Genomic DNA, 14,534 nt, shown 5'->3' with positions numbered 1-14,534 from the left:
TATAAGTATGGTGACGAAAAACATTTCATCTTTATCCTATATGCATATTTATTATTGTTGTGATTCAAGGAGTTTATCTAAGTACTAACTTAAAATAAATAAAATAAATAAATAAAAAGTATAGCATACTCATTTTGGCTTGTTGTAAGAGAGTTTTTATGTTTGAAAAAAAGTTGGTTCTTCATTCTCCTCCCTCCATATTTATATCTAAAATCACCAATTTAAACGGAGTATGCATAAACGATTTTTATGGATTTTTCATCGAGAATATAGGTTGGTTAAGGTTAATTATTGGACATAGGTGGTTGGGGAGATCATCTTGTCTCCGACTTAATGATATCACAACGTTTGCGCAAATGTTAGATTTCTCAAACAATCTCTATGAGAAATATTCAAATAACTCATATTGTTAGTGACCTTGACATGAGACTGGACAAGATTAGGCCGATACACAACCTCATCCTCAAATCGAGTAAACAAAGAGACTTACACATATACTTGGACAACCCTTAAAAAAATATTCAAATAACTTGTATCTTGAGATATCTTTCTACAAGACCAAACAAAACTAGAATGATATATTTATAAAATAAAAATGCAAATTGAGAAATAATTATATTAAAATCTATATTATTATTATTGATATAAAAGTGGAGTCAATAGTAACCATTAATGATAACTAATAATTTTTATAACACAATCAAGGAGGTGAGTCTCTCTTTAGTAAAAACACATGTATTTTAACCTACTCGTACAAAATACAAAATGCAATTAGTATATTTTGACAATCAACTACTTTCTTATTCCTCCAAAATTCCATCTAAGTACTTTTTATAAAAAATAATAATATTATATTACATCATCTAAATGTTATTATCTTTTAAAAAAATCCTCTTAAATTTTTTTACTTCTCTCTTATACCACAATAAAGATATGACCATTCACAATAGAAAAAAAAAAGGTGACCATACTTTTTTCACTACGATCTAACGCGTTAATTAATATTTTATTTATTGAAGTAAAATAGTATTTTGGAATTAGTGAATTAATATGAGTGTGATATATATAGGAGTAAACATAAATCAATAATTTCCTTTAACTGAATTATTAGCATTCCATAGAAGTGGTGAGTCCAATCATAAAGTGTTGTTTTTCCAATGGGAGTGCTCACAAACTTTTTCAGATATTCTTTCTTGTCTCACTCATCATGGATAAAAATAATATATTAAAACATCACTCTCCAATCATATTTTCTAATTTTTATTTTTTATTATTTTAATGCTTATGTCTCTTTAGCAGAGGCTGTAGGTTGTGGTAAGAATACTAAAAAAAATGTGTATGGAAGATGGTTGAATTGATGTTAATAACATGGCCACTTTTCTTTTCATTTTACAAAATGGTTATATATTTTTCTAATTATAGAGTTTTTAAGTCTATCTAACGAATTAAATGCAAATATCTTAATATATATATATATATATATATATATATATATATATAACATTTTAGAAGTAGAAGGTTAAATGAGGTTGGTTCAGCTAACCTAATATGTTAAATAATCAACTTAATGAGATTATTTAGGTTGTTATTATATAAATTGTTCATATCATGTGATGTAGTGTGTTGGATAGTTATAACATTATTTGTGTAGTTACGAAAAAATATGCATTACAAGAAAATTATGAAATAGAAATTAATTTTCAGAAAAAAAAATAATTAGTTATTATAATGACTAAATTAGAGACAATTTTAGAGATTAAAAAAATTTTAGTTTTTAAATTAGTTTTTATTATTATTAAATGACTTTTAAATTGGTGTCTAATTAGCAACTAAGGTTTTTGTTACCAAATTCAGAATCTAAATAATTGGTAGTAAAAACCTCGGTTGTTAATTAGACACCAATTTAAAAATAATAAAAACTAATTTAGAAATCAATTTTTTTTAGTCTCTAACATGATCTCTAATTTAGTCACTATAACAATTAATTATTTTTTGTTTCTAAAAATTATTCTATTTCATGATTTTTTTTTTTGTAGTGATAGTGATAAAAATGATATATCATTATTTTAATTCATCTATTAAATCATAGATTTGCATATAATATATTTTGGCATGACTTGATTTTACTAATTTTACAATATATATGTGTGGTATAATTATGATATAATTATTATTTTCCCCTAAATTAGGTCAATAATAAATTTATTAAAATGAACCAAAAAGAATCGTAATTAATAGCGAACACTCTATCATAGTGGCATTAAATATGTATCATGATGTGAAAATCATGAACACGTTATTAATTTTGATAAAGAACATTTATTATTTTTTGGTGATGATATATATTTATAGCATTATAACCAAAGTTGAATAGAAATGGAAGATCTTGTTTTACACGAAAGCACATAGCTTTATGTGCAACTTGGGAACATAAGACTTTTTTATTATTCTATCATAAAAAGGAAGTCAGAGCAGCCAACACGTCTTTTTGAACTCCCACGTGCTAATTTATCCTAATATTCTCATTAATTACAATTTCACTTAATAATTATTAATTTCTTATGTTGCTAAAGTAATTATAAGGTTCCAATTCAAATATTCTAACACACGTGTTAATTTCAGTTTTCCAGACATATCACTATAATTTATTAGCTTTTCAAGTCACTTGCGAGATAAACAATACTTTTTTCACTTTAATACTTAGTGCATTTTTTTTAATGAATTTTCAAATTTTTAATTTCAAACAAACAATTATCCATTTTCTTAAGTACCCTCCTCATTTGGGATAGACCTATGTCTCACCAAGTATTTTAAAAAAAAAACTTTATACTAAAGTGTTACAAAAATATAAAATTTAAGTATTATACTTAAGTAATGGGTTGTCTTTAGGTACATTACAATAAAATCACCAAATTCTAATTAATTTTAGAGATTAAAATAATTAAATATTATTAAATTAAATTTAAGACTATTTTAAAAATTAAAAAAATTATTGATATCTAAAATAATTTCTATTATTAATAAAAATTTATAAAATAATTTTTAAATTAGTATCTAACCATTACTTACCAAAGTTTTAGTTACTAATAATTTAAATTTTAAACTAGTTTCTAAAAGATTAATTGATACCAATTTAGAATCTAAAGTATTTGTAATTAAAACATTGGTAGTTAATTTAGAAATTATTTTATAAATTTTATTAATAATAAAAACTAATTTAGATAAAATAATATATAATTTAGTTAATATAATAACTAATTATTTTTAGTCTCTAATTTTAGTTGTTAATTAATGAATTTTTTATAGTGATAATAAATTAGTGTTCTTTAGGTGATGAATGTATTGATTATGAACGTTGGTTTTGGAAGATTTAGTGAGATTAGTAAAAATATTGAAATTTAAAAATTTGAGAAACAAATAAATCTTTAATTTTTGGATTTGTTTTCCTGGTATCTTATATTTTTTTTTATCTTTTGAATCATCTTAGAGTATTTAAATTTATTTAACATACAATAAAATGAAAAAAATCTCTATAGATATAATATGGCTTAAATTAAAAAAAAAAAAAGACTTGAACTTACTTACTTAAAATCAGTATTTTGAATCGTAATATCTTGTATAACTCCTCTTTCATAAATTTAGTTAAAGTAAAGGATGTATTTTAAAGAACAAGGTAGTAAATGTTAGCTATATATGACAAGAAATCTTACGAATATATATAATAATTATGATATAATGACAAAATTGATGTGACGGTGTGAACCAATTTTATAATAGTAAGTCGCAAAAATATACTATTCTTCTAAGATTATATCATCTTCAAAAATTAATAAATTTCTTCTTTCTTTTAATGCACGTAAGAGGATGCTCTTGCCTAACCTAGATTTGGATTGAGTAGGCAATTAAGCACTAAAACAATTTATTAATTATCATTAACTTCTTTACTCAAAATAACTGCACTTTTTTTTTTATTTTCTTCTTTGAGCAATTTTACTACTCATTGCAATGTTCTTTTTTTAATACCATGTTTTTAAGTACTCATCAAACTTCACGTGGGTTTTACTAGTCGTAGTAAATAACTTGGTCTGCATTTTACAGTGAGGTCAACGCATGGGTTTATTTTAAAATATTTTATTCATATTTTGAACGTATTTTCTTGAACGATAAGAAAAAGTGCTTCTGAAAATGTTAAAAGTTTGAGGTAAAAGTTGTAATCAAAATGAGGTGTAAGTTAAGGATAAAGTTTTCTACCGATTAAGAAATTAGTATATTTTATTTTTATAAGTAAATACAAATCTTATCTTATAAGTTAAATTTATGCGGTGAGTTAAGTTTAAAGTTCATTTCTTGACATGGTATCAGAGTCATTTAAAGTCTATCATAGTGAGAGTTTGTTGAGTCTATCGTGTTACCTGTTATCAGACCGTTATCGAACTACTCATAACATAAATTTTCATGCAAGAGTTGGTAGTCTCGGTGTAAGGGGTGTTGAAAATCTCACATCGATTATAGAATAAAATATTTCATTATTTATTAGTAGGTGCAAATCTCACCTTACAAATCGATTTAATGAGATTGAATTAGACTTAAATCCATTTATTGACAGTTTAAAAAATAGATAAAATATATTTTTTATATTTATATCTAGTCATCTAATTTTGTATTAATAGTTTCTTTGAACCATACTTAAAATTTAGGTTTGAAATATTTGGACTCTTTGTTTTGTAGTTTCTGAGTTTAAGAAATCTATAATTGGTAATTTAACCTAAAAAAGAGTTTAGTGCAAAGATTGAGCTTTTGTTGTATCAGATGTTGCTCTGTTTGTGACGTGAAAGTGTGAAAAAAAGTGCTTTGTATTCTCACAAATCAAAAGCCAATATCTTAACTTAATCTTTAGCTTCAAAGTCAATCCATCTCATTTTAATTAATATATTTTCCCAATATAAAGTATGTTATTATTTGTGTATATATTACTTATTTTATAACATTCACAAGTCAAAATACTATAGTCCATCCATAGATTTCCATGTTCTTTCACATGTGCTTTTCATTCACTCTTTCATCTTCCACTATTCATAATCAAAATAAATCAATTACTTGCTAATTTTAAAAATTATAAACACTAATTCCATGATTAAATATGTGAGATTATGCAAATTTATTTACTGAAATAACAGTATTTACTTCACTTTCAGAAGTTTTGTGAAAGTATTTTGCGATTAAAATCTAATATTGAATATCAATTTGATAATAAATAAAAATTTATTTTATTTTTAATTGTAGAAAACATATTAAAAAAACGAAAAAACAAGATTGAATTCTTTCTATAATTTTTGTAAATATTGTTTAATTATGATAGTTAAAACAATAGTTTTATAGAATAGACATTCGGTCAACTACTTCTCAATAAGAAAGGTGTCTAATGAGATATATTAAATGTTTTTTTTTTCAATAAAAAATAAAATTAATTAATTAAAGTGAAACATTTTAGGGGTATCCAACTTTTATACAGACATACCAAGTGGTGCAGAGAGATTAAAAAAACATATAGATATATTTTCTAAATACATAAACTAAACAAATTACACTTATAAATAATGCTTACAGAATTGCAATACCACAAAACCTACTATGTTTATACTTTCTTATAATAAATGTAACAATTTGTTTAACAAATTCACTTGTTTAAAAATATTTTTATAGTGATTCTTTCTATTAAAACGCAAAGTAAAAACGATAAAGAGAAAGAGAAATGATACATAAAATCTTATTATTTTATTTATACTTTCCCGTATCTTTTTTTTTAATTTGTTTACTTACCTGGTTTTTTTTAAGCACAATACAGACCCAGAATAAAATTGCAGAAAGTAAGGCGAAATTTCACAAGTTTTGGTAGAGGATAGCCATGGTTTGAACAAAATTTCTGAAAAATTCTCCGGAAATAGTTTTTTCCTGTAATTCCACGTAAGATACTCCATTGAATTTAGGACAAAACGCCACAAATTTCAGGTCAAACGGATGAGTATTCACCCACGAAAAAAATCAAACAGTTTCGCACACAAACAAACATTCCTTTCAGCTCTGGCAGTGATGAATAAAAAATTTATTGCCAATCTCGTGGGACGAATCTGGGGCTCAAATCTCAGCCAAAACTCAACAGACACACTGACGAACGTCTGGTAAAATTTCAGACCAAAATACCCAAGGAGTAAGGCGTAGTAAGTCCCAGACCCAGAGTGAACAAAACTGGTATTCCGAAAACAAAACGTCTTGGCTTTTCTTCCCCGTATCTTCTTTTTGTGATTTGTTTATGGACGTGCCTCCATACCTGAATGCAAACAACATATGAAAGTACTCGTGTGAATTTTTTCAGAGCAATACGGACCCAGAATAAAATTGCAGAAAATAAGGCGAAATTTCACAAGTTTTGGTAATGGATAGCCTTGGTTTGCATAAAATTTCTGAAAAATTCTCCGGAAATAGTTTTTTCCTGTAATTCCACGTAAGAATCTCCACTGAATTTGGGACAAAACGTCACAAATTTCAGGTCAAACGGATGAGTATTCACCCACGAAAAAAATCAAACAGTTTCGCACACAAACGAACCTTCCTTTCAGCCCTGGCAGTGATGAATAAAAAATTTATTGCCAATCTCGTGGAACGAATCTGGGGCTCAAATCTCAGCCAAAATCAAACAGACAAACTGGCGAACATCTGGTAAAACTTTCAGACCAAAATACCCAAGGTGTAAGGCGTAGTAAGTCCCAGGCCGAGAGTGAACAAAACTGGTTTTCGAAAACAAAACGTCTTGGCTTTTCTTCCCCGTATCTTCTTTTTGTGTTTTTTTTACGGACGTGCCTCCTTACCTGGGTGCAAACAACATATGAAAGTACTCGTGTGAATTTTTTCAGCGCAATACGGACCTAGAATAAAATTGCAGAAAGTAGGGCGAAATTTCACAAGTTTTGGTAGAGGATAGCCTTGGTTTGCACAAAATTTCTGAAAACAACTCCGGAAATAGTTTTTTTCCTGAAATTCCACCTAAGAATCTCCACTGAATTTGGCACAAAACGCCACAAATTTCAGGTCAAACGGATGAGTATTCACCCACGAAAAAAATCAAACAGTTTCGCACACAAACGAACCTTCCTTTCAGCCCTGGCAGTGATGAATAAAAAATTTATTGTCAATCTCGTGGGACGAATCAGGGGCTCAAATCTCATTCAAAACTCAATAGACACACTATCGAACGTCTGGTAAAAATTTCAGACCAAAATACCCGATGAGTAAGGCGTAGTAAGTCCCAGGCCGAGAGTGAACAAAACTGGTTTTCCAAAAATAAAACGTCCTGGCTTTTCTTCTTCGTATCTTCTTTTTGTGATTTCTTTATGGATGTGCCTCCTTACCTGAGTGCAAACAACATATGAAAGTACTCGTGTGAATTTTTTCAGCGCAATACGAACCCATAATAAAATTGCAGAAAGTAGGGCGAAATTTCAGTTGTTTTGGTAGAGGATAGCCTTGGTTTGCACAAAATTTCTGAAAAATTCTCCGGAAATAGTTTTTTCCTAAAATTGCATTTAAGAATCTACACTGAATTTGGGACAAAACGCCACAAATTTCAGGTCAAACGGATGAGTATTCACCCACGAAATAAATCAAACAGTTTCGCACACAAACGAACCTTCCTTTTAGCCCTGGCAGTGTTGATTAAAAAATTTATTGCCAATCTCGTGGGACGTATCTGGGGCTCAAATCGCAGCCAAAACTCAACAGACACACTGGCGAACGTCTGGTAAAAATTTCAGACCAAAATACCCAAGGAGTAAGGCGTAATAAGTCAAAGACCGAGAGTGAACAAAACTGGTTTTTCGAAAACAAAATGTCCTGGCTTTTCTTCCCTGTATCTTCTTTTTGTTATTTTTTTACGGAAGTGCCTCCTTACCTGGGTGCAAACAACATATGAAAGTACCTGTGTGAATTTTTTTAGCGCAATACGAACCCAGAATGTAATTGCAGAATATAGGACGAAATTTCACAAGTTTTAGTATAGCCTTGGTTTGAAAAAAATTTCAGAAAAATTCTTCCGAAAGAGTTTTTTCCTGAAATTCCACTTAAGAATCTCCACTGAATTTGGGACAAAACGCCACAAATTTCAGGTCAAACGGATGAGTATTCATCCACGAAAAAAAATCAAATAGTTTCACACACAAACGAACCTTCCTTTCAGCTCTGGCAGTGATTAATAAAAAATTTATTGCCAATCTCGTGGGACGAATCTGGGGCTCAAATCTGAGCCAAAACTCAACAGACACACTGACGAACGTCTGGTAAAAATTTCAGACCAAAATACCCAAGGAGTAAGGCGTAGTAAGTCCCAAACCGAGGGTGAACAAAATTGGTTTTTCGAAAACAAAACTTCATGGCTTTTCTTCCCCGTATCTTCTTTTTGTGATGTTTTATGGACTTTCCACCTTACCTGGGTGCAAACAACATATGAAAGTACTTGTATGAATCTTTTCAGCACAATACAAACCCACAATAAAATTGCAGGAATTGGGGCGAAATTTCACAAGTTTTGGTAGAGGATAGCCTTGGTTTGAAAAAAATTTCTGAAAAATTCTCCCAAAATAGTTTTTTTTTTTTTTCTGAAATTCAACCTAAGAATTTCCACTGAATTTCGGACAAATTTATTATCAAATGGATGAGTATTCACCCACGAAAAAAATTAAATATTTTCCTGCACAAGCGAACCTTCCTTTCACCCCTGACTGTGATGAATAAAAAATTTGTTTCCAATCTTGTGGAACGAATCCAGGGCTTAAATCTCAGCCAAAATCAATAGACTTAGTGACAAATATCTGGTAAAAATTTCATATAGAAATACCCAAGGAGTAAGGCGTACTAAGTCCCAGACCGATGGTGAACAAAACTGGTTCTCCGAAAACAAAACGTTCTTGCTTTTTTCCCCGGATCTTCTTTTTCTGATTTGTTTATGGCGGAATTTCAAAAGTTTCGTTATAGGCATGTTTGAAAAAAAAATCTGAAAAATTCACCCGAAATAGTTTTTTCATGAAATTCCAAGTAAGAATCTCGACTGAATTTGGGACAAAACACGACAAATTTTTTGCTCAAACAAATGAGTATTCACCTAGGAAAAAAATCAAACAGTTTCACATACAAACGGACCTTCCTTTCAGCCCTGGCAGTGATGAATAAAAAGTTTATTGCAAATCTTGTAGAACGAATTTAGGGCTCAAATTTCAGCCAAAACTCAATAGACACAATGACGAATGTCTGGTAAAAATTTCATACCAAAATACCCAAGTAGTAAGGCGTAGTAAATCTCAAACCGAGAGTGAACAAAACTGGTTTTCCGAAAACAAAACGTCTTGGCTTTTCTTCCCCGTATCTTTTTTTTTATTTGTTTATAGATCTGCCACCTTACCTGGGTGCAAACAACATATGAAAGTACTTGTGTTAATTTTTTCAACGCAATACGGACTTAGAATAAAATTGCAGAAAGTATGGCGAAATTTTGCAAGTTTCAGTAGAGGATAACCTTTGTATGAAAAAAATTCTAAATTTTTTTTCCGAAATAGTGTTTTCCTGAAATTGCAGGTAAGAATCTCGATTTAATTTGGGACAAAACACGATAAATTTCAGGTAAAACAAATGAGTATTCACCTAAGAAAAAAATCAAACAGTTTCACAAACAAACAGACCTTCCTTTTAGCCCTGGCAGTGATGAATAAAAAGTTTATTGCAAATCTTGTAGGACGAATTTGGGGCTCAAATCTTAGCCAAAACTCAATAGACAGAATGATGAATGTCTGGTAAAAAAATTCATACCAAAATACCCAAGGAATAAGGCGCAGTAAATCCAAGACTGAAAGTGAACCAAAGTGGTTTTTCGAAAACAAAACATCATCGCTTCTCCTCCCCGTATAATCTTTTTGTGATTTGTTTATGAACCTGCCTCCTTACATGGGTGCAAAAAACATATGAAAGTAATTGTGTGAATTTTTTCAACGCAATACGAACCCATAATAAAATTGCAGAAAGTAGGGCGAAATTTCACAAGTTTCGGTCGAGGATAGTCTTGGTTTGCAAAAAAATTCTGAAAAATTCTACCGAAATATTTTTTTCCTGAAATTTCGGGTAAGAATCTCTACTGAATTTGGGACAAAACACGACAAATTTTTTGCTCAAACAAATGAGTATTCACCTAGAAAAAAAAGCAAACAGTTTCACATACATATAAACCTGCCTTTCAGCTCTGGCAGTGATGAATAAAAAGTTTATTGCAAATCTTGTGGGACGAATTTGGGGCTCAAATCTTAGCCAAAACTCAATAGACACAATGAAAATTCAAAACCAAAATACCCAAGGAGTAAGGAGGAGTAAATTTCAGACCAAGAGTGAACAATACTAGTTTTCCAAAAACAAAACGTCCTCGCATTTCTTCACTGTATCCTTTTTTTGGGATTTGTTTATGGACCTGCCTGCTTACCTGGGGGCAAACAACATATGAAAGTACTTGTGTGAATTTTTTTCAACGCAATACGGACCCAAAATAAAATTGCAGAATGTAGGGCGAAATTTCACAAGTTTCGGTAAAGGATAGCCTTGGTTTGCACAAAATTTGTAAAAAATTCTACCGAAATAGTTTTTTCCTAAAATTCCAGGTAAGAATCTCAACTGAATTTGCGACAAAACGCGACAAATTTCGGGTCAACTGGATTACTAATCACCTAGGGAAAAAATAAAACAGTTTCGCACACAAACAAACATTCCTTTCAGCCATGACAGTGATGAAAAAAACCATTGCAAATATTGTGGAACGAATTTGGGGCTCAAATCTCAACCAAAACTCAATAGACACAATGACGAATGTCTGGTAAAAATTTCAGACCAAAATACGCAAGGAGTAAGGAGTAGTAAATCTCTGACCAAGAGTGAACAAAACTGGTTTTCTGAAAATAAAACGTCCTCGCATTTCTTCCCCGTATCTTCTTTTTGTGATTTGTTTATGGACCTGCCTCCTTACCTGGGTGCAAACAACATATGTAAGTACTTGTGTGAATTTTTTCTACGCAATACGGACCCAGAATAAAATTGCAGAACGTAGGACGAAATTTCACAAGTTTCGCTAGAGGATAGTCTTGGTTTGCACAAAATTTCTGAAAAATTCTTCCGAAATAGTTTTTTCCTAAAATTCCAGGTAAGAATCTCGACTGAATTTGCGAAAAAACTTGATAAATTTTAGGTCCAACGGATGAATATTCACTTAGGAAATAAATCAAACAGTTTCACAAACAAACAGACCTTCCTTTCAGCCCTGGCAGTGATGAATAAAAGTTTATTGAAAATTTTGTGGGATGAATTTGGGACTCAAATCTCAGTCAAAACTCAATAGACATAATGACGAATGTCTGGTAAAAATTTCATACCAAAATACCCAAGGATTAAGGCGCAATGAGTCTCAGACCGAGAGTGAATAAAACTGGTTTTCCGAAAACAAAACATCCTAGCTTTTCCTCCCTGTATCTTCTTTTTGTCATTTGTTTATGAACTTGTCTCCTTACCTAGGTGCAAACAACATATGAAAGTACTTGAGTGAATTTTTTTCAACGCAATACGGACCCAAAATAAAATTGCAGAAAGTATGGGAAAATTTCGCAAGTTTCAGTAGAGGATAGCCTTTGTTTGCACAAAATTTGTGAAAAATTCTCCCAAAATAGTTTTTTCCTGAAATTGCATGTAAGAATCTTGACTGAATTTGGAACAAAACGCAACAAATTTCAGGTCAAACAAATGAGTATTCACCTAGGAAAAAAATCAAACAGTTTCAAACACAAACGGACCTTCCTTTCAGCCCTGGAAGTGATGAATAAAAAATTTATTGAAAATCTTGTGGGACGAATTTGGTGCTCAAATCTCAGCCAAAACTCAATAGACACAATGACGAATGTCTGGTAAAATTTTTATACCAAAATATCCAAGGAGTAAGATGTAGTAAGTCCCAAACCAAGAGTGAACAAAACTGGTTTTCCGAAAACAAAACGTCCTATCTTTTCGTCCTTGTATCTTCTTTTTGTGATTTCGTTTATGGACATGTCTCCTTACCTAGGTGCAAACAACATATGAAAGTACTTGTGTGAATTTTTTCTACGGACCCAGAATAAAATTGCAGAAAGTATGACGAAATTTTGCAAGTTTCGGTAAAGGATACCTTGGTTTGCACAAAATTTTTGAAAAAAATTTCAGGAATAGTTTTTCCCTAAAATTTTAGGTAAGAATCTCGTCTGAATTTGGGACAAAAAGCGAAAAATTTCAAGTCAAACGGATGAGTATTCACCTAGGAAAAAAATCAAACAGTTACCCACACAAACAAACCTTTCTTTCAACCTTGACAGTGATGAATAAAAAATTTATTGCAAATCTTGTGAGACGAATTTGGGACTCAAATCTAAGCCAAAACTCAATAGACACAATGACAAATGTCTGGTAAAAATTTCATACCAAAATATCCAAGGAGTAAGACGCTGTAAGTCTGAGTCCGAGAGTTAACAAAATTGTGTTAGAATCGTGATAGAATAAATATTTTTTGAATTTGACATTTCAGTGATACATATCCTACAAGTATCGCACAAGTGTCGATATACAATACATGTGTCTGATACAAACACACCATTTAAAAGGTAAAACTAATTGTTCATTATTTTTCACTTAGAGGATATCAATTTATTTATAATTTTTGTCTTCAATTTCTACATGTAAAGAAGACCATACTATGTAAACATAAATTCATATTTCTTTAATCACGTGTTTGAACAATATTTAAATTTTCTTCTTCATTAATCATAGTTACAGTTTTTACTGCTAAACAAAAAGACGGATTGATTATAGTTCAATTAATTGTTAAACCAAAATATCAACACGTGGATTGCTGATAATATAGTCTTTATAAAAGGAAACACCAAGTTTTGATTCGTGCAGCAATGATCCTAGAAGATTATAGTGCCCAATTTTAGCATAGAAGACAAAAAGACATAATAACATAAATTTCAACTTACTAATATAACTATCATTTAATAATATTATCTTCTATCACATGATTGTGGATATGAAACCTATCAACCAACACTACCATTAAATGATCCACTAAATAAATACAAAATCCAACGCTTTTATTTTCATTCAATAATCTATAGTTTTAGAGATTAATGTTAAAATTATCACAAATCCAACACTTGTTATTTTTTAACTATTATAGTTGTATAACATTTATCAAAGGAATGAATTAATTTTTATTTAAGAAATGAGTCAAATTTTAATACCATTTATAATACTCACACATTCTATTAAATCAACAAGACTAAACTTTTTTATTATTTGATTTTTTAATGTATATTTGAATGCTTTTAATTTTTAAGATATAATTATTTTCTCAAATTTAATGACAATATTTATATTTATAACAATCTTTACCTTAAACATTTTGTAATATATTAAAATTTATCTTAAAAAAATTATTGAATCTATTACATCACTTATAATAATACTGACAAATATCACTTCAACCAAAAGTGTTGTATATCATTCTCATTTTAGAAACTAATTTTATAAAAAAAATCAAACTTAAACTAATTTCTCCATAATCCTTGAGCAACCATGTTGAAAATAAAGTTTAGATGAATTGCACATAATATAATTTCTGTTTAATAAACAAGTAAAAATGTAAATACTGTAATAATAAAATACATGTATAAAAAAAATTATACATTTGAAATTGCAAACATCTTATTATCCTATCTCTTTCGTACTTGACGTGACCTGTGGTTGACCATGGCATCTCTGTTCTTTGCTTTGCAGTGTCTTCTAAATTATTGTTTCCTTCCAACCCAAAACAAAATGCTACTCATTTCACCTCATCTATATTTTAAAGGGGACAAATTTGTTTCACTTCAATTCTATACATTTAAAAAATAAAAATAAATGCATTTGTTTGAATTTAAGTTCCATAAAAAATTATTTCAATTTTAAGTATAATATTTTAATATATGAATTTTAATACATATATATTTATTAAAATAATATTTTTTATTTTTTAAAGTATAATTATTATTTTTAGAAACACATAAGTTTACGGGTTAATTCTATCTAATTTCATTTAAACCGAATTTAAATAGGTTTTGTGTGTTAGATATTTAACTTCAATTCATAAGATTTTTTTAATCTAATCAATCTATTTTAGTGACTATTTAGAATTATTCACCAAACTTACTTTACCAAATTTATGGGTCGTATTCATCTTTTTTATCTCTAATAAATCGTAGTAAGAGTGCTAAGAAAGAAATATTGGATTGGTGAGTTTAAAAGTATACATAAAGAAGAGTTCAGAAACTAAGGAGTTAAAAACATTTTAGGGCAAATATGTGCTAAATTTTGTTCTCATTTATTGAGTGGATTTTGATAACAACTACACATAAAACATCTTCAATGACACATAAAAGGCTCCACAACAATAA

The sequence above is a fragment of the Phaseolus vulgaris genome, chromosome 1, assembly GCF_051622355.1.
Source record: "Phaseolus vulgaris cultivar YP4 chromosome 1, ASM5162235v1, whole genome shotgun sequence".
In the NCBI taxonomy this organism is placed as follows: Eukaryota; Viridiplantae; Streptophyta; class Magnoliopsida; order Fabales; family Fabaceae; genus Phaseolus; species Phaseolus vulgaris.
The sequence above is the reverse complement of the archived record's forward strand: the minus strand, read 5'-3'. Positions refer to the sequence as shown.